The sequence below is a fragment of the Diabrotica undecimpunctata genome, chromosome 8, assembly GCF_040954645.1.
Source record: "Diabrotica undecimpunctata isolate CICGRU chromosome 8, icDiaUnde3, whole genome shotgun sequence".
NCBI lineage: Eukaryota > Metazoa > Arthropoda > Insecta > Coleoptera > Chrysomelidae > Diabrotica > Diabrotica undecimpunctata.
In genome coordinates this window covers 81,887,839-81,910,418 of record NC_092810.1, presented here as the reverse complement: position 1 = coordinate 81,910,418, position 22,580 = coordinate 81,887,839, and positions in this window count along the sequence as shown.

The following is a 22,580-nucleotide window of genomic DNA, read 5'->3' as shown; positions in this document are numbered from 1 at the left end:
TATCGGAGGTTGAAGTCCAATTTGCGATCAGTCAGAAACTTACGAAGCCTCAAAAAAGCATTTCTGGCTTGTTCAACTCTGCTCTTTATTTCATTCTCGGGGTCCCAACCCTCATTCAGCAAACATCTAAAGTATTTGAATTGCCTGACTTGTTCGATTTCTTCCCCAGAGACATATATCTTTGCGTTGGGGTAATCATTTCTGAAATTAATATTATTTTTTTCTTTTAACCACGTTTCACTAATTATAGCTATATCAATATTATTTTCAAAAATAAATTTCTCAAAATGACCTTTATTGTGTACAATGGACTTAGCGTTGCACTGTACAATTTTGAACTTATTCATTATCTGCGAGAATACGACTTAAATTATTTTTAAAATATTATAAAATATTTTTATATTGTCTAAAGTTATTGAGTTATTCTTTAATACATTTTTAAAAGTGCTTATAATCATATCACAAACAGAGTTTATTTTACAGTTTTTATTTGAATTTGAGCTCATTGTTGATTGGGAATAGTTAGGGATATTTCTATAATTTTGATATACCGGTTGACTACTAGTAGATGGAGATGAAAGAATCTCCTTATGCTCGTCAGAATATCCTGAACGGGGATAATTAGGATAACTTTCTAAATTTCGTCTGCGTTTAACTGGTACTGAGTAATGAGTGCTTTTATTTACATTCTTTGTCACCGTTGCGTAACTATTATTATATTTTTTATTAGCCTCACTATAGGATAAATTTTCTGTAGCCATATATGTTTTAATTTGTTTCTGACGATGAAATTCTTCACAATTTTTCCTATCCGTTGCTTCATGATTTCCTTTGCATAAAATACATGATGTTAATTGCGAATTAAAATACATGATGTTAATTGCGAATTACAAGAATTTGTTTCATGTTCATTGCCGCATTTTCCACATCGAACTTTACCTCTACATTGTGCCCTAACGTGACCGTACCTCATGCAATGTCTGCATTGGATTACTCGTGGAACATATATATCTACATCGTAAATAATTTTTTCTATTACTACCTGTTTAGGTATCATTTACCCCTTAAAAGTAACAATAACTGCCATTGTAGGGAGCTCACCATTTACCTTTCGTTTTATTCTCCTTACTTCATAAACTTTAAAATTATTTCCATATTTAGGTTTAATTATGTTTAATAAATCATCATCTTTGATATCCTTGTCAATACTTTTTATTACACCTTTTTTGTATGTAAAGAAAGTGGGTATATATGCCTCGTAATTTTTTTCCTGAAATACTTTAGACCAGTGGCGGCTTTTGGGGGTAGGCAGGATAGGCCGGGCCTACCCAATAATTTTAAGAGCTTTAAAATTGAAAAACATATATTTAAAAATTATGTTAATGCATGTAAATAACTTTTAAATGTACTAAATCACTCAATACATTACCGTCCGTTAAAACAACTAAGTTATTATATTACCACAGTAAGCATCGAATCATATTCAGGCATTTTAAATATCATTAATAGGCCCTATCGGAACTGGCCGACCCAGCTCACATAAGATCCCCGTTCAAAAAGCGTTTGAAGTTAAGCAGCTTGCCGGACAACGAATTATATTGTCGTGTTTACGCTTGCTGTTTAGGCACCAGACGATCGGGCCTACGATGACCATCGTTGTCACTTGTAACGTAATTATCGAATTGTAATATAAATTTTCTTTTAAATTATGATAAAAAAATATGTAACATAATCTTTAATTGTAACATATTTTTAAACAAACAACACAATTACAAACAAGTGCACGGTTGCCCAAATAAATTTTAAAAAATTCGTAAAATTCGAAGAAAAAAAAATCACATTTGCGTGATTTCTATATCGCCTGATTGTATGCAACTTATATATGTGAGATTGTTTTATAACTGATACATAAAAATGAGTTTTTATGACGCTTTACCAGGTTGGAGTAATAGTAATGTTGATAGTGAGTGTTTGGACATTGTTGTTTCACTATTGGAATCGTCATTATCTAGAAGAACTGAAATTTATAGAAAAAAAAATTATTATGAATGAAAGGCATACTCCAACATTGCGAATTGACCAAAAAGATGGGAAAAAGGTGTGTACTTTTAATTGCTCTTGGTATGATATCTACAAATGGTTGTCTGGAAGTATTACGAAAAACAGACTATATTGTTGGCCGTGTTTGTTATTTTCTAATAAGAAATATGTATAGAATTGTGAAGGATACTTTGATTTAAAAAATATGTCTACCTCCTTAAAAAAACATTCCAGTTGCAAGGAACATTTCAGTAATTTGCTGTCCGTTAAGGATGTACAGAAGAGGGCGTTTTCTGTTCGCGATTTGCTAGATGAAAAATCAAAAATCGCAAAAAAATTAGTTGGGGGGGGGGGGTCATGACCCCGTGACCATAGCTATGTAATTTGGTGGCTTGGCCTACCCAAAATTTTACCACACCAGCCGCCACTGCTTTAGACTCGACTAATTTGTTGGCACTATTGAATGAATTTAATTCGACTTTAACTTTATTTCTACCAGTTACAGAAATATTTAAAATGTTATTCCTGATCTCCTGTTCTGCGTTTAAAATTAATCTAGCAGTAGAAATTTTATGAAACTTACCTATGTTTCCTTCTTTACTTTGCACAAATACATAATATGGACCTTGGTCCGTTGAACTATATTTATTTTTTTGTTTTATTATTTTTTCAATACCACCTGTTTCGTCGCTTTTTCCATTTCCGCTAAATTCCATATTCACTTCATCTATAATTATACTTTTTCCCCTATCAGGAGGTTCATATCTTCCGTCCGAATCCCCGATCATAACAATTAAAAAACAAATAAACAAACACTTAATGAAGACTCGTTCACGCACTGATAAGAACTTTACCTGACCACTGCCAAAAACGAACTGTAGACTATACTAAAAATCTAAGTACTAATTAAGAATATAAATATATTTTTTGATGTTAAATCTTTATATTTATACAGGGTATTAATTTTGCTACAAAATTAATTAAAAAACGTAATTATCTTTTAAACTACCTCGTATAATACCACCAAACCTTATATTAAAAAGATCAAATTCAACAATAGATTAAAACCTGATATTATTCATCTTTTCTTAAAAATTTCCACAATCTCCTTATCTCCTATCTCCTTATACGCCCAGGAAAATTTCTTGTAAAACTGCAACCTACCTATTACTAAGTTTTTAATTTTTCTAACCTTTTTATTAGAAAAAAAACTTTCATAAGATAACCCAAAATAAGATTCAAGAGGTCACCCAGGCGAAAAGTTTTTTTTTGTCTGGTCGGATTTTTTTAGTTTTTTAAGAAAAATTGTAACAATCAATTTTTTCGGCCCAGACAATTTTTTTTAAATCTTTTAAATCATTCTGAACAAAATAGGTCTCTTGTAGTTTTTCTGTAAACTTGATCGTTTCCAAGTTATAATTAATTTAAAACTGGAAAAAGCGCAAAATTACGATTTTCAAGATTCAAAAACACAAGTAAAAAATATTATTTTTGAATTCACCAATGACCTAAATTCAAGTTCAAATATGGTTCTATCATTTCCCGATAAGTATTTTGGGGTTTATTTGATTTTAAAACATTATTTTTTAAAAGTTATTGAAACGTTTATGACAGGACGGGCGCTCGAGCTGCAGCGTGTAAACATATAAACTCATATTGTCGCCTGTGTTAACCTGCTAAGTCCTCATTTTAGGTAAAATGTGTTTTTACCATCTTCATAATAGTATTAATTTAGTCTATCGATTCTGTAAACAGTCAAGTCAGATTTTTCTATCTAAAGCCTAAAATATTGTATGATGTGAATACCAGTTAAGTCTGATTGCTTTGATTTTCCCGCGTAAACATAGCCAAGTTCTTGACAGCCATGCATTTGATTGAATCGTAAAACTTGACGTAACAAGTACGCGTTTTGTATCATTTGTATCGGTGTTAGTTTTTCCTAGTGTTTATAATTATTTAAGCGATTTATTGAGGGTAAGTGTACATTGTAATAAATTACAATTTTTGTTAAGTTTAGTTGTAAAATGTGTTAATAGTTTCACGATAAATCTTGTTTGTTTTCATTAAGGGACTTAGCAGTTCTTCTATGCAGATATTGTTATACAAACAGCATAGCAGCTTTTCATCGCTTAAAAAAACAAAATGAATGGAACTAAGTATAGTATTTTTCATATAAAAATGTGTGCACGTCACAATTTATATAAAGTGACGTCACTTATATTTAAAATTTCCAGTCAACGTTAGAGTTCAAATTTTCCTGACACAGCTAATAATACGAAACCCATACGGAGCTGCTCGATCTTTCATATTCATCAACATGGTATAATAATCAGAAAAATGTAATCATCATTGTATTGAGAGGTTTAGAATTATATTGATTACATAACCAAAACATTTATTATTAATAATACAAATTTTATGAAATAACTTTTTAAGTCTAATATTCCGCAAAATAATAATTTTAACTAAATACTGGTACGAAAATACTTCAAATTTTTTGACAGTTCAGCGTGTGGTAAAATTGTTTAGTGTTGCCACTTTTTTAGAGTAAGAATTTTGTTTATGTTTTGATTTCTGACACAATTTGATCATAATATTATATATTAATAAATTGTATTTATAAATACATATTAAATTTAGATCAATAGCGTTAAAAACTAATTATTGTTTTGTATTGTGATTGTGCTATGCCAAAACAACTAAATAGTCTGTAGAAAGCTGATAGGCTTTCATATAAGATAGATTATTTTGAACAAGAAATAATGGCGGGACGTTTTTATTATTAATGCTCTAAAAGTGGTAAGTTTAAAATTTAGAATATATAATTTTGTATTAAAATGTTTTCTTATGTATTTAAGTGTGTTGCAGTAATCTTAAAACTAAGTGTATCTACTATTAATATAATAGTTTGACAAATAGTTGACATTTTAAAAATTCCTCACTTACTAACTATTCTAATGTTTTGGCAACGCTGTGGGGTTCTGACATCGTAAATCTTTAATGAAATTTCACGCATTTTTATATGAAAAATACTATAATCATTTTTTGGAAAAAATTTTAATTATTTTTACTATTGGAATAAGGTTTTTTTTCCTTACATGACGCATCAACCACGCAGGGTTATTAGCGTGTATGGATTGTGATACAGAGTTAGAACTTAACAATAGAATATTAACCATAGCAGTACATAAATAGAAATAAACCTAAATCTATACAAAGTAAAATATTAAATTTTTGATAACAGCTTCCAGTCTTTGAGAAAGGCGAAAATATTTTTAGTATCACTGTCTTTTCCAAGAGCACTATTTATGTTGATGGTATGTTATACAGTTTGCGTTGCACATCGTACTTGGGGCACTGCAATAAACAATGTTTTACCGTTAAGACACTTTTACACATGTCACACACAGGTTTATCATCACGTTTTAGTAGGTAGTCGTGTGTTAACCGAGTATGACCAATCCGGAGGCGAGTGAAGGTTACTTGTTGTCTTCTATTGTTAAATTTTGGGAATTTTTTATGATTAATATCAACTTCGTACAGCTTGGTTGGGAAGTTCTTCCATGTATCCTGCCATATTGAATTAATCTTTTCTTTAAAGAATGCTTTCAGATCGGTGTGAAGGGATTTCGTATTATCTTCTGCGTTTGGGTTCGTAGGTGCATTTTTTGCTATTTTGTCCTTTCCTTTGTACAACCTCGTTTCCTTCGATTCCAGTATGTGATGGTACTCATATAAAATTAACTTTAATGTTCATATTTTCTGTATGTTTTAGTTCCTTTTTAATGAGAAGGAGTAGTGGATGATTGCAGTAGAGTTGGTTTAATGCCATTATTGAGCTGAGAGAATCTGTAATAATGATATTTCTCTTTTTGTTTTTGTTAACTATCAGAACTAGTGCTTTTAGTATCGCATACAGTTCAGCTGAGAACGTTGTTGTATATGAAGGTAATTTGTAAGCTTCTGTATAATCTGAAGACCTGTATTTTGAATAACATCTATTGTTTTCAAGGTGGTTTTTTTGGAGGAGTTGTAAACAATTGAGCCGTAGTCCAGTTTGGAGCGTACTAGGGCCTTGTAGATATGTAGTAACGTAGAAGAGTCAGCGCCCCATTTTTTGTTTGCGAGTGATCGTAACAAATTTATTCCAGGCTGACATGTCTTTTTTAAATATTCTACATGTATCTTCCAAGTTAGTTTTTGGTCAAAGATCATACCAAGAAATCTAACTTCGTCTACATATTTAAGCTGTCCTCTATTTAAATATAAGTTCTTCGGTTGTATTTGGTGACTTTTCGTAAAACATACTGCTTTGGTTTGGAGTGTATTGAACTGGAGACCACTTGTGAATGACCATTCTTCAATATGATTTATGGCTTTTTGGACATGGTTATGGATGGTTGTTATGTTCTTTCCTCTACAAAGTATAACTAAATCATCTGCATATAGCCTAGCTTTTACAGGATGTTTAATTTTTGCGGTAATAGAATTCATAGCTACAAGAAACAGAGTAGTGCTAAGGTTCGAGCCCTATAGTATACCATTTTCTTGATTTTTTGTTGAGGAATATACGCCGTCTACTCTGACTTGAAATTGTTTATTTTTTAATAAGTTTGATATGTATTTGAGTATATTACCTCTTATTTTCCATTCGCTGAGCGTTTTTAAAATTGAATATTTCCAAACTGAATCGTAGGCTACGATTCAGCAGCTACGAATCGCAGGCTTACTAATGTCGAAAAATATTCCAGTACAATGGGAAAGCCTCATGTATTTCCGATTCTACATCAATAAAGTTGTCTACAGTAGAACGACGCTTTCAGAAGCCACTTTGTTCTGGTATAATTAGTTTCTTTGATTCCAAATACCACATAAGGCTGTTATTTATAATTTTCTCTAGCATTTTGCACATATTACAAGTAAGAGATATTGGCCTATATGTTTCGGAATCTGATTTTGATTTACTTTGTTTAGGAATAGGAATTATTGAATTTCTCCAGGATTCTGGAAATACATTTTTCGAGAAAATTAGGTTGTACATTAGGGTGGAGCGAAATTTTTTTTTCATAATTCCCTAAAGCCTATGTGTAGAAAAGTTGCCTTTTACTACCAGTATTCACCAAAAAAAATCTCAGGTCAATCAACCTAAAACTTCTACTGCCCAAACCGCTTTGAAAATTTGAATTTTCCCTATACTTAAATATATATATATATATATATATATATATATATATATATATATATATATATATATATGTTTAAATTTAAATATGGTTGTATAAATTAATCAATACATTTGTCCTCCCTGTATTCCTACGATCCCTATAAGTACCGCCATCGGGCTCGTGGAATGCGTCCCTTTAAGAGAGAAGAGCACCAGTCGTTGAAAAGAAAAGACGCAACCCGGCACGGGAACCCATGCACGCATATTGAATTGATTTCGTTCGTTGTTTTGTAGTGCAAACCCTGGTACTTAGACCCAGCGGTAAGTTTTTACCTAGTTTTACCTAAACCTATAAATTGTCTTTGATTGTTTATTGCAACCATTTAAATTTTAATAATTATTTGCACCAATGAGTAAAGGTCCATTTTTCTCGCCAGAGTTATCGAAGGAATAGTTCTGTTAATTAAGTACTATTAATTTGTAATAGTACATTTGTTTGTTAATACCCCACATTGGCCTATCTAGCCGGATTTAAACTCATTTGTTGAAAAAATATTTTGTTTTATTTAAATTTTAAAGTTCAGACGTTTCTATTCGCCCTTTATTTAAAATTAGACTGGAAGAATTAGATTCGATTCGCGAAGAGTTCTTAAAACATCACACTAATATTATTAGTAATATTCTTTCTGTACCAGACGCGGATACGAGGGTTGAAGAAAATGTTCGGGAATTATTTTTGGAACAATTTTATAAAATAAAACTATTTAGTGCGGAATTATTTGAGCCACAATTTGAAACTCCAGAACCATTTAGATCGGTAGTAGTTCCACAATCAAATATTCGCTTGCCTAAAATAGAGCTGCCTAAATTTAAGGGTGATTTTAAGGAGTTTAGTTCATTTTTAGATTTATATAATTCGGTTGTACATAATAACGCAGGCCTAGCAGACGTAGAAAAGTTTAAGTATTTGAAAGGATGTTTAGAAGGGACTCCACTTAGTTTGATTCGTAATTTGTCAATAAATAGCGATAATTATCAAATTGCTTACGATCTAATTGTTAAACGCTACACAAATGTTCGTCGTTGTGCGACCGCGCATTGGGATGCGATCTTGGGCGTACAGAAAATATCGGTAGTTAATTCGAAAAATCTGGCTAAATTAGTAGATACGTTTTTAGAAAATTTAGCCGCATTGAAAACATTAGGTCTTCCGACAGAACATTGGGATTTTATTATGTTTAATTTACTTTTGTCGAAATTAGACGCGGATTCAGTAAAGTTATTTGAGTTAGAAAATAAATCGAATAAAATCCCGTCATTTCAAAAATTGGTAGAGTTTATTGAAACTTAGTACATTGCTTACGATAATTTGAATAGTAGCTTAAGTGAATCTAAGAAATCGTCGAGGGCTCCAACTTATACGGAGCCAAAGTGTAATTATAAACATTCCAATGAGTCAAGGCATAATAGTAGTTCATCCTTTGTTACAAATTCGTCGTCAATATGTTGTGCTTTATGTAAACAAAGTCATTTTCTTAACCATTGCTCGTTGTTTTTGAAAAAATCTCCAAAAGAAAGATACCAATTTTGTAAAGAATCTTCCTCGTGTTTTAGGTGTCTTAATCAGGCTAATCATTCTGTCAAGTCGTGTCCAAAGGCCTTTAAATGTAGTAAATGTAATAGTCACCTTCATAATAGTTTGTTGCACTTTGATAGAAATCTTTCCAATAATCAGTCGTCCACAGGAAATACTAATAATTCAGGAGCATCGGGAGTAGAACAAAATTCGCCTGAAATATCACATTGTGCTGCTAGTTTTTTAGGGAAGAAAAACGAGACAAAAAAGGAAATCTTGCTCGGTACTGTTTTAGTTCACGCGATTGATAGTAAGGGGTGTAAACAGCCCTTGAGATGTCTTCTAGATTCAGGTTCAATGAGTTCGTTCATTAGTCGTAAAGCTGCCAGTAGATTAGGTTGGCCTAAAACTCCTTGTTCATTTGAAGTTAACGGACTCAATTCGATGCAAACGAAACTGAATCAAGGTCAAATAAGTTTTTCTATCCAACCTCGTCATCAGGAGTCACCGGTGTTTCACTTGGAGGCTATTATTACAGATCGGGTTTGCTCGGATTTGCCGAGCACCAAAATTGACATATCGACGTGGAATTATATTAAAAATTTGAAGTTAGCCGATCCCGAATTTAACTGTAGTCAATCTATAGATTTGTTAATTGGTTGTAGCATATTTTCGAAGGTGTTGTTAGAAGGTAAAATTGAAGGTAAAGCGGGACAACCAGATGCCCTAAATACCGTTTTTGGTTATATTTTGTTAGGACCTACTAGCACACCTAACCTTTCGTCGACTTCGCTTGTTTGTCTTTCAAATATTGAAGACCCACTAAATTCTTCGTTAACGAAATTTTGGGAACTGGAAAACGTACCGGAAAAGCCAGTTTCAGAACCAGAAGACGTTCTGTGTGAGAACATTTATCTGGAAACGCATAATCGGGACGTCTCGGGTAAATATGTTGTATCTTTGCCTTTTCGTGAATCGCCGCCTGGTTTGCAAGATAGCTATGATATTGCTTTAAATAGATTGCTATCATTAGAACGACGCTTATCTCGTCAACCAAGTTTGAAAAAAGAATATTCTTTTCATATGCAGGAGTATCTTGATTTAGGTCATATGCAGTTAGTCTCTAATGCCGAAAATAAAAGGGGAAAGTATTATATTCCACATCATTGCGTTGTGAAACCAGATAGTGTTTCAAGTAAAATTCGAGTTGTATATAATGCGTCTCAGAAAAGTCCCAGTCGCGGTAAATCTTTAAACGACTATTTACTGGTCGGTCCTAAGCTGCAACAGAACATAGTCTCGCTGTTGTTGAATTTTAGACTTAATCGTTTTGCGCTGTGTGCGGACATTCGTCAGATGTATCGTAATATTTTAGTCGCTCCTGAACACACGGATTATCAACGCGTGTTATGGAGATTTTCTAGCGCTGAGGAAATTCAGGAATATCGTTTATTAACCGTTACTTTTGGAATAGTATCTTCGCCGTATCTCGCTTTAAGAACTCTCCAACAATTAGCATTAGACGAAGGCTCTCGTTTTCCTAAAGCCGTCTCGCTTATTCGTCATGCTTCGTATATTGATGATTTTGTTTTTGGTGCTTCGAGTCTCGAAGAAGCACAAACTTTAGTTGACGAATTAGTCGCTTTGTTAAAGTTAGGAGGCTTTGAGTTACGGAAATGGTGTTCGAATGAACCCAAATTGTTGTCGCAGTTTCCTGAATCCCATATTAATCCTCACTCCAATAATTTTGATCCAGAAGCAAATGGTCCTTCATTAAAAATCCTTGGTTTGAAGTGGATTGCACAGTCCGACGTCTTTCAATTTTCAGTCAAATTGCAAGACGTCCCTTGTACCAAAAGATCGTTTTTGTCCGAATTAGCTCGAATTTATGATCCTTGTGGTTACTTAACACCTATTACCTTTTTCATTAAACATTTAATCCAACAACTTTGGGCAACCGGTCTTAAATGGGATGATCGTCCTCCTTCGGAAATAATTCGTGTATGGGAGCAATATAAGAGCGAACTATCTCTTATTTCACAGTTCAAAATTGCTCGTTTTTTGAATATTTCCTCATGTCCGATCTTAGAGCTTCATGGATTTGCCGATGCTAGTGAAAAGGGATATGCTTGTGTCGTTTATATTCGTAGTATTGATACTCGTAACCTAGTTCAAGTTAATTTACTGTGTGCCAAATTGAAAGTAGCTCCTATAAAACAGATTACTATACCTCGATTAGAATTGTTAGCTGCTGTTCATTTGGTAAAACTTATGTCGTTTGTGTTAGAGTCGTGGAAGCATATAATATTTCAAAATGTGTATGCTTGGTTAGATTCTGGCTTTGTACCTAAAATCGGTGCCTTAGTTGTTTTAAAGGAGGATAATTTGGCTCCGTGTAAATGGCCTCTCGCGCGTCTTGTTGAATTGCATGAGGGTAAAGACGGTGTAGCTCGAGTGGCTACCGTGCGTACGATCACCGGAACCTTAAAACGGCCTCTTGTTCGAATCTGTCCCTTGCCGATAGATGAAGATTAGATGGTCAGCCTTTTTACTGATTTTGTTTTGTTCGACTTTTGTCAATATAACCGCGACGAAACCACCATTTTAATTTTAATTTTTTTATTGTAGTTTAAGTTTTGAATATTTGTGTAAGATTTGTATAGGAATTGTTTGTATTAATTATCGTTTTAGTTGTTTAAGTAATTATAGTATTTGGAATTCGTTTTGTTTTTTAAAGACCTTATGGCCTTTAAAGGGGGGAGAATGTTTAAATTTAAATATGGTTGTATAAATTAATCAATACATTTGTCCTCCCTATATTCCTACGATCCCTATAAGTACCGCCATCGGGCTCGTGGAATGCGTCCCTTTAAGAGAGAAGAGCACCAGTCGTTGAAAAGAAAAGACGCAACCCGGCACGGGAACCCATGCACGCATATTGAATTGATTTCGTTCGTTGTTTTGTAGTGCAAACCCTGGTACTTAGACCCAGCGGTAAGTTTTTACCTAGTTTTACCTAAACCTATAAATTGTCTTTGATTGTTTATTGCAACCATTTAAATTTTAATAATTATTTGCACCAATGAGTAAAGGTCCATTTTTCTCGCCAGAGTTATCGAAGGAATAGTTCTGTTAATTAAGTACTATTAATTTGTAATAGTACATTTGTTTGTTAATACCCCACAATATATATATATATATATATATATATATATATATATATATATATATATATATATATAGAATAAGAAAAAAGAAGTACTTGTGACTCGTTTGGAACAAATATATAACTGTTTTAGATGGGTTGGAGTCAATAATAGGGCTATTGGTTAACTATTTTTTTATTCTCGAGCTTTCAATTGTGTTTACAATTATTATCAAGAGCTAAAAAAGACAAAATACTTATAAGGTTGAACTAAAAAGAAAAAACAATTTTTGTTAACTTACCAAATAAAAATTAGTTTGGTAAGTAAAAATCACTGCTTACATGTTCAAAATATTTAATACAAAAATGCTTTTATCCAATAAATGTTTCTCTGAAAAATTTTTATAATTTTGAAAACATTTTTTTTATTATAAGAATAATTGAATTTATAAATAAGTTCAAATAGCAACCAATTACAAATAGCCTCAATGTCATAAATGCCAACATAAAATTTTTATTTTTGACAATTATATTGCCAAAAGTAAAACTTCGTTTAAACATTCTTTTTTGTTTAGTAACAAAAAGAAGAAGATTTATTCACCCTTGACAGATGTCTGAAAGAATGTGATAGATATATGGAGAATTAAATATGACATTTTACAAGTTTTATATATAAATCATAAAGAAAGAATATAATTATAAATTTTACTTAAATTTTGAATTTCAGATCTTTTGTTTAAACTCTTATCATTTTTGCTAATACAAACCATTTCCAAAAAAGTCCTTTTAAATTTATTACTTTCACTACATAAAATTTTAATGTTATCAAAATCCATAATATGGTCTTTATCGATTACATGTTCTGCCAAAGCACAAGATGGTTTTTTAATTCTGCAATCACTTTTGTGAGAAATAATGCGATTAGAAAGATTTCTTCCGGTCTCACCAACATATTCAGCCTCACACTGAGTACAACTAATGCTGTATACTAAATTTGTTTTTTCAAATTTGTCTATAGGATATTTAGTTTTAGAATATAAAGATGAAATAGTTTTGATGTTCTTTGTTGCTATTTTTATATTGTCAATAACCTTTAGTGTTTGTATTAATTTAGGTGTTAATGATGGTATAAAAGGTAGTGAATGATAATAGATGTTCTGATTGTTAGATATAATGTTTTGAGATTGAGAAAAAAATGGTGTTAAATTATTTATATTACCAATATTAGAAAAAAGCATCCTATGTAGCATATCTGGAGGATAAGAGTTTTCAATTAGAATATTTTTTAATAACTGAAGATCTTCCTGTAGATAATCTGGATGAGAAAGTTTTAAAACACGTTCTTTTAATCCTGTTATAAGGTTCATTTTCATCTTATTTGGATGGTGAGAGTAATAGCTTATAAATCTATTACTACATATGGGTTTTCTGAACCATCTGGTTTTCAACATATTGTCTGTATTTCTTACAATTCTCATGTCAAGGAATGGTAGAGAATTATCTACCTCTTCCTCAACTGTGAATTGTATATGTTGATTATGACTGTTGAAAATGTTGACTGTTTCATGAATTTTGTGTTTAGGAAGTGCCAAAACTAAATCATCTACATATCTCTTAATAAAAGGAATGAAAAAAGTGCAATTACTGATAAAATCACTGATAACATCATCCATAACATAGCTACTTAGAATGGGTGAAAGACTAGATCCCATAGGACTACCAAAAATTTGTTTATAAAATACACCATTAAATATAAAAATATTAGAATCAAAAACAAAGTTGATAAGTGTTTTGAAATGTAATAAGTCAATATTAGTGTGTTGTGAAATCTCATTCCAATGTTTTTCAACACTACTTATGATTAAATCTAAAGGCAAATTAGTAAAAAGAGATGTTACATCAAAACTAACTAAAACATAATTTTGTGGTAATTGGAAATTATTAATGAAAGAACTAAAATCAAATGAATCTTTAATGTAAAAATTGTTGTTTAAATTATAAGCATTAGTTAAGATGTCAGTGAGGAGCTGTGCTATTGGTCCATTAGGAGGGCATAAAGATGAAACAATTGGTCTCATAGATAAAGTTGGTTTATGTATTTTTGGCAGAGCATAGAACCGTGGAGCAATAGAATTGTAAATTTTGAGCTCTTTTGCTTTTTTATTATCAATAAATTTCTTTATGTTTAATTTTGATACTAGACAATTTGCTTTTTGTTGCAAAGTACAAACAGGACTCCTTCTAAGTGTAGTGTAATACTTAGTATCATTTAAGAGTTCTCCAGTTTTTTGTAGATAATCCTCTTTGTACATTACAACAGTTACGTTACCTTTATCGCTTTTAACAATATAAATTTCAGGATGGTTTTTAAGAAAAAGTTTAGTTTGCATATAGTATTTATTTAAAAAATGATCTTTGACTTCTTTATGCAAAAAGTTTGTAATAACGTTTGTACATTTAGATCTAACAACATCCTTTTGACTATCATTAAGTGGTCTGATTATTGATTCAATATCAGAAAGTAAATTAGGAACTCTAATATCAGATTTGGAAGGACATAAAGAAAATTTAGGTCCTAATGCTAAAAATTTTTTAATTTCAAAAGGAAAATGAATAGATGTTAGATTTTTAAACCATTTTTCTTGAAATTTTATCTTATCAAAAGCTTCTATTTTTAATTTATTGAACTTATTAATTTGTATTTTTTTGATTTTATGAAATTCTGTGTTGTATTTAATTCTTTGTCTACGATTAAATTCATTAAATGTGTGGAAATTTAAGATATTGTAGGCCTTGGTACGTAACTCATGTAATTTTCTTTCAAAAAAGTTTATATCAGCAAAAGCGATTTTAATTTCTAAATTAATAATATTTCTTCCAAACCTGTCACATAATTTCCAAGCATCATGGTGAATATTCCCAGTCCGATGATGTAAAAGGGAATTTACATTAACTAGGCCATTTGTAACATGTCCAGGGAAACATCCATTAGATCTACACTTCAACAAAAAAGTCTTTTGATTGTGTAAAGCAGCAAGTTTGATGGTAATTCTAGTCCAATCCTTCAGAATTCTGACTGTAGATTGCCCATAATCGTTTCGGATGTCATCGAAAAACCCCATATTTTTCTACAAGAATAAGAAAAAAGAAGTACTTGTGACTCGTTTGGAACAAATATATAACTGTTTTAGATGGGTTGGAGTCAATAATAGGGCTATTGGTTAACTATTTTTTTATTCTCGAGCTTTCAATTGTGTTTACAATTATTATCAAGAGCTAAAAAAGACAAAATACTTATAAGGTTGAACTAAAAAGAAAAAACAATTTTTGTTAACTTACCAAATAAAAATTAGTTTGGTAAGTAAAAATCACTGCTTACATGTTCAAAATATTTAATACAAAAATGCTTTTATCCAATAAATGTTTCTCTGAAAAATTTTTATAATTTTGAAAACATTTTTTTTTTTTTTTTTTTTTTTTTTTTTATTTTTTATTATTTTTTTTATTATAAGAATAAAATATAAAAGTACAAAGAGGATTATCTACAAAAAACTGGAGAACTCTTAAATGATACTAAGTATTACACTACACTTAGAAGGAGTCCTGTTTGTACTTTGCAACAAAAAGCAAATTGTCTAGTATCAAAATTAAACATAAAGAAATTTATTGATAATAAAAAAGCAAAAGAGCTCAAAATTTACAATTCTATTGCTCCACGGTTCTATGCTCTGCCAAAAATACATAAACCAACTTTATCTATGAGACCAATTGTTTCATCTTTATGCCCTCCTAATGGACCAATAGCACAGCTCCTCACTGACATCTTAACTAATGCTTATAATTTAAACAACAATTTTTACATTAAAGATTCATTTGATTTTAGTTCTTTCATTAATAATTTCCAATTACCACAAAATTATGTTTTAGTTAGTTTTGATGTAACATCTCTTTTTACTAATTTGCCTTTAGATTTAATCATAAGTAGTGTTGAAAAACATTGGAATGAGATTTCACAACACACTAATATTGACTTATTACATTTCAAAACACTTATCAACTTTGTTTTTGATTCTAATATTTTTATATTTAATGGTGTATTTTATAAACAAATTTTTGGTAGTCCTATGGGATCTAGTCTTTCACCCATTCTAAGTAGCTATGTTATGGATGATGTTATCAGTGATTGTATCAGTAATTGCACTTTTTTCATTCCTTTTATCAAGAGATATGTAGATGATTTAGTTTTGGCACTTCCTAAACACAAAATTCATGAAACAGTCAACATTTTCAACAGTCATAATCAACATATACAATTCACAGTTGAGGAAGAGGTAGATAATTCTCTACCATTCCTTGACATGAGAATTGTAAGAAATACAGACAATATGTTGAAAACCAGATGGTTCAGAAAACCCATATGTAGTAATAGATTTATAAGCTATTACTCTCACCATCCAAATAAGATGAAAATGAACCTTATAACAGGATTAAAAGAACGTGTTTTAAAACTTTCTCATCCAGATTATCTACAGGAAGATCTTCAGTTATTAAAAAATATTCTAATTGAAAACTCTTATCCTCCAGATATGCTACATAGGATGCTTTTTTCTAATATTGGTAATATAAATAATTTAACACCATTTTTTTCTCAATCTCAAAACATTATATCTAACAATCAGAACATCTATTATCATTCACTACCTTTTATACCATCATTAACACCTAAATTAATACAAACACTAAAGGTTATTGACAATATAAAAATAGCAACAAAGAACATCAAAACTATTTCATCTTTATATTCTAAAACTAAATATCCTATAGACAAATTTGAAAAAACAAATTTAGTATACAGCATTAGTTGTACTCAGTGTGAGGCTGAATATGTTGGTGAGACCGGAAGAAATCTTTCTAATCGCATTATTTCTCACAAAAGTGATTGCAGAATTAAAAAACCATCTTGTGCTTTGGCAGAACATGTAATCGATAAAGACCATATTATGGATTTTGATAACATTAAAATTTTATGTAGTGAAAGTAATAAATTTAAAAGGACTTTTTTGGAAATGGTTTGTATTAGCAAAAATTATAAGAGTTTAAACAAAAGATCTGAAATTCAAAATTTAAGTAAAATTTATAATTATATTCTTTCTTTATGATTTATATATAAAACTTGTAAAATGTCATATTTAATTCTCCATATATCTATCACATTCTTTCAGACATCTGTCAAGGGTGAATAAATCTTCTTCTTTTTGTTACTAAACAAAAAAGAATGTTTAAACGAAGTTTTACTTTTGGCAATATAATTGTCAAAAATAAAAATTTTATGTTGGCATTTATGACATTGAGGCTATTTGTAATTGGTTGCTATTTGAACTTATTTATAAATTCAATTATTCTTATAATAAAAAAAATGTTTTCAAAATTATAAAAATTTTTCAGAGAAACATTTATTGGATAAAAGCATTTTTGTATTAAATATTTTGAACATGTAAGCAGTGATTTTTACTTACCAAACTAATTTTTATTTGGTAAGTTAACAAAAATTGTTTCTTCTTTTTAGTTCAACCTTATAAGTATTTTGTCTTTTTTAGCTCTTGATAATAATTGTAAACACAATTGAAAGCTCGAGAATAAAAAAATAGTTAACCAATAGCCCTATTATTGACTCCAACCCATCTAAAACAGTTATATATATATATATATATATATATATATATATATATATATATATATATATATATATATATATATAATATATATATATAATATATATATATATATATATATCTACGGCATAAAGTGGACTCCGCCCATGTTAAAATTCAGGTTCAAGTGAGCTCCGTGGTCAAGTGGCCACCGATATACGGAGCTCACTTGACCATTCCATAATATTGGCTCTGTCGATTCGTCAACATGTATAGTTTCACAATTTTTAAAAATTTTGTGGAGCCCCTAAGTACCCCTGTATCATGAATGTATATCGCTTAGTTCACGTGTATATATTATAGGGGTCGTTCAGATCTTGTTCCGTGTATATTGGAACCATACGTATATCGGTTTAAGTAAGCTCTGATAGTTTGGCAACTATGGGATTAAGCCGTTTATTTCCAGCGTATGTTCTAAACGGTTCATATAGACTCCTTACTTTTGTTATCATTCATACGCATTACAGTATGTAACAGATATGTGTTCTACCAAATACCTGTTTTTGGTAGGTACGTGCTTTTCTAAAAATAGATTTATAGATACAAAAGGATTTCATTACCAAGTTGGATGTGTTTTTTCATATGCGAAAATTTTCTAATGTATTTTGTTAATGTGAGTATGTCTTTATACGTTTTATTTAAGAATCCGGTTAATAAGAACTTCTTTTATTTCATCCATTGTTTCATGATATCTTATATACAGCTTTTTTGTTATTTTAATTCTTCTATTTTATTATTTTATTTTTTTCTGGATTCTATTTCTTATTATTCTATTTTTTAATTCTGGATAGAAGGTTATCTCAAAATAAATTTTTAAGTGCTAAAATAGATATTTTTTTGTTAAAATGGGTAGTAGTGCACAAAAAAGGGAAGAATGCTTAATGTTTCTAACATGAATTATACCACTTCACCAATATTACATATTTCTGAATGTTTTATCTCGTATTTAGGAGTAATATGTAATTAATATAAGTGGAGTTAGTGTCAAATTTGCAATGATCTTTATAAGTAATAGCTTACTGACTGTACTTTACATGTTCAGTTCACATAAATAAACCTTGTCCCTTCAAAAAGAGCGATTTGAACGGTAAAGTTAACTAAGGAAGTGCGATAAGTCTTGTACCACCCCACATGCACACAAGTTAACCGGTGTTTGCAGGCAAGAGTCCTCCTGGCAGATTTAAGGAAGATAACTACCATAAGGAAATTCCGTTCGAGGGATCAGATGGAGAGGAGCAGCTTATTTTTGTTTGTATATCTTGCAGATGTGTTGATATAGCCAGTTTTTCCTTGATTCTAGTCATAAAATGGGCTGGTATTCGTGGAGTGGATGTCACGAATCTGGACTTTATTTTTTTTGCTCTCTAGCTACTTATCTTCGGATATTAGGTGGATTGATAGCTACGATATTGTAGAGCTTATGTGTGGATGTGAGTCTTAATATTCCCTGAATTTGGCTGACTAATTTATAACTAAATATTTTATAAGTTATTTAAATAACTATTTATAAGCGGCATTTAGATTAACAAATACCACTCCTCATACCTGATATTTTTCGTACTTCTCTTTGCTGTGTTGGGCAAGATTTAGTATTTGTGACATATATGATCTAACCTGTCATATATAGCCACTTTTGTCTTTTAATTTAAGTTTTTCTTCTATTATCGGTTTATATTAAGGATCATGTACAGAAGTATTCTGTATAGCTGACAAAATAAATAGATATATTGGCCGATAGCTTTTGTGGTCGTTGGAGTTTTTGCCAGGTTTAAGCAAGGCAACAACTTTGTCTTTGCTTTGCTTGTCTAAAGACTTTGAATATTAGCCATTGTTGTATTTTTAGTTCCAATTTTATAGTTAGTCTTGTGCTCAGATCCTCAGCCAGGAGCCGTAATATTGTTCATTATATACGTGGATAGCGGATCCAAGCTCAACATCGTTAAAAGGTTCTCTCAGCTGACTGGTTTTGTTTTCTCTCATTATAAGTTTTTCTTTGCTTCTTTGCCTGCATTTAATATGTAATTTTCAGCGATTAGCTTAATACCAAATACCATAGGATTGGCCATCTACGTGCTTCCTGCATTTTGTTAAGCGCAAATGTAAAGTGGAGTGTCTTTATCTCTAGATATACTCTTAATATTTATACACATAATTAGAATAGTTGGTCCTAAAAAGGACCAATTTGACAAAAAACATATTGAACGGGTGATTTAAGAATTAACGATTACTTAATTATTCATTACCCAGGGTACGCCCGATTGCGGTGGTCTTATTAGTACTTTAATTTTCGTGAACGCTTCTACTTTAAACTTCATAAAAAATGACTAATCTTTCACTTTTCTGTTACTGTTATTTTAAGACGATATTTCGAGTCAGATTTGTATAGTAATAACTATAGTCAATATATAGTCTCTATAAGTAAATGAGTTTGTGGTATCGGTTACAACTCATATATATTGATAATGAGGAAATAAACAGGTTAAAATAGGTGTAGAAAATTTTACCTACATATATCGGCACCATTGTTCAGGAGATGGGTTTATCCCAGAGATCAAAGGTTACATACTTTTACAGGCGTATTCTAGGTTCTATTTATATATTTTTATTACTAAAAAAGTGTATTTTTAATAAAGGCCTTAAGCTATCTGTAGATTCCATGAATATTAGAATCTATGGAAATTAGCAAATTAAAAAATACAGACATAATTCTGAATGACCAACTTGAGACAAACAGTTATCCCCTCCTCAACTTATTCAGTTACAAAATATGACGTGTAAACGCATACCTGTTTAATTGTTAGATAAAATGAATTTCCATCAAGTAACGGTCGAATCTATCACTTACTAAAAGAGTACGAAAAGACCTGCTTAGGCTTTAGAGTATGGGTACTTTAGTACAAAGTACCCTTTGCTTTTGCCAATTGCTTTGTCACTTTCTCAGCGATGGGTCTCTCTTTTGCTCATCAATAATGTTCCCGCTCGATATAGTTATTTTAAGATATTCAGATTTCACTATATGCTCTACATTTGGCTTTATCTCCTATTAATTTACAACTACGACGAAATCTTTATAATATATCTGATGCATTGATATTAAAGTGGAGTAGAATACTTGGTAGATAATATTTATTTGTTTTGAGTATACTTATTTTACGACCTAGTACATAAAAAAATAAATACTTGTGTGCTCAGTGCTTTCTCAGTCTGTAAAACATAAACATGCTTCCATATTAGATTATACATTTATTAAGAATGTCCACTCTCTGAATTGAAGTTTTTATCTTAAAATATGACTGTGTCCCACAATCTTTCACAAAAGTTATTCTTTTCTGAAATTTTCTGAATAAGGTTCAATAGGTTTTTATATTTTGTTTTAAGTTTTAATCTTTAAATCGAAGTTCATTTTTTGAAAAACTATAAACATGTGACAACAAATTGCTATATGAACGGCGTTGTGCATCACTAGACCCAGCCCCAATTTCTTAAATTGTGGATTATGGCGCTTTCTGGTGGAAAAGAGGAACAACAGGATAACATCAGATGTAGACCAAACAAAAGAAATTAGGACACGCATTGAAATAGCACGTGCATTATTTTTCAAACTTTAAAAGTTTCTTTGTTTTCGGGATATAAAGTTAGAGCCTGAGAATGCTTCGATGTTACGTGTTCTCTACTTTTCTTTATGGCTTGGAAACGTGAACACTAAAACAAGTCCATTTGAATAAGTTGGCCGCATTTGAATTTTGGTGTTACAGAAGAATCCTACGAATATCATGGATTCAAAGAATGTCAAACGTGGAAGTAACTAGAATGATAGGAAATGGGGCGAAAATATTATTAACTATCAAAAGACGAAAACTTGAGTACTTAGGACATGTGATGAGAGTGCAAAAATACGCATTATTACAACTTATTATGCAAGGCAAAATCCGAGGAAAGCGAAATGTGGGAAGACGAAGAATATTCTGGCTTAAAAACTTAAGGGAATGGTTTGAATGCGGTAGTGCAGAACTTTATAGAGCGGCAGTCAACAGAGTCCGTATAGCCATGATGATTTCCAACCTTCGATAGAAGATGGAACTTAAAGAAGAAGATAGAAAAAGGCATAAACTATCTACGTAATAAATCCCATTAACCTGTTAGTAACGAATAACCAGATATATTTAAAAAGATTAAGTACCTTTCTTTTTATTTTGGATTTTGAATTTTGCATAACTAGAGCAAGCGACTAATTTTTGTGTATTAGTTTTGGACCAAGCGCCTCTTGCGAGCGTTTTAATGATTGTAAATCGAATATTTGGCAACATATGTACATAAACGTGGTTAACAATGGTGACGTTGGCAACTTGTTGAGGCGTTTAGGTTAAGAAGTAGTGGCAGTTATTGCTTAAATTTTTCTATAATAGTCACATTACAGAAGAGCTAACACAGAAAGAGAATACTTAACAAAAGACATAACATTAAGTAAAATGTATGAATTGTATATTGAAGAAGCAGACAATGATCTTGTTAAATTTTCGTTTTACAAAAAAATGTTTTTAACACGATTTAATCTTCAAAGAAAAAAGTTGAAAAAAGATACTTGTAGTAGATGTGATTGTTTCGAATTAGAAATTAAAAATTGCGCAGATAACGAACAATTAAGCGTTAAAAAAAGAAAAAATGTACACTTAGAAGAAAGAAAGCTAGACATGAAGATAAGCAAGGATCAACCAGAAGTGGAAACCTTTTGTTTTGATTTAAAGAAAAACTCTTCCCCTTTCGAGAATTCTAATAAATATTGTATATTATAAGCGTCAATTATGTATTTACAACCTTGGTATCTATAGCGCCAAGGATAAAAAAGTCATTGTTATATTTGGATAGAAGGTGAAGCTGGTCGGGGAGCCCAGGACGTAGGCAGTTGTCTTAAGAAACACATTGAAGAAAATGTTACTTCTGCAA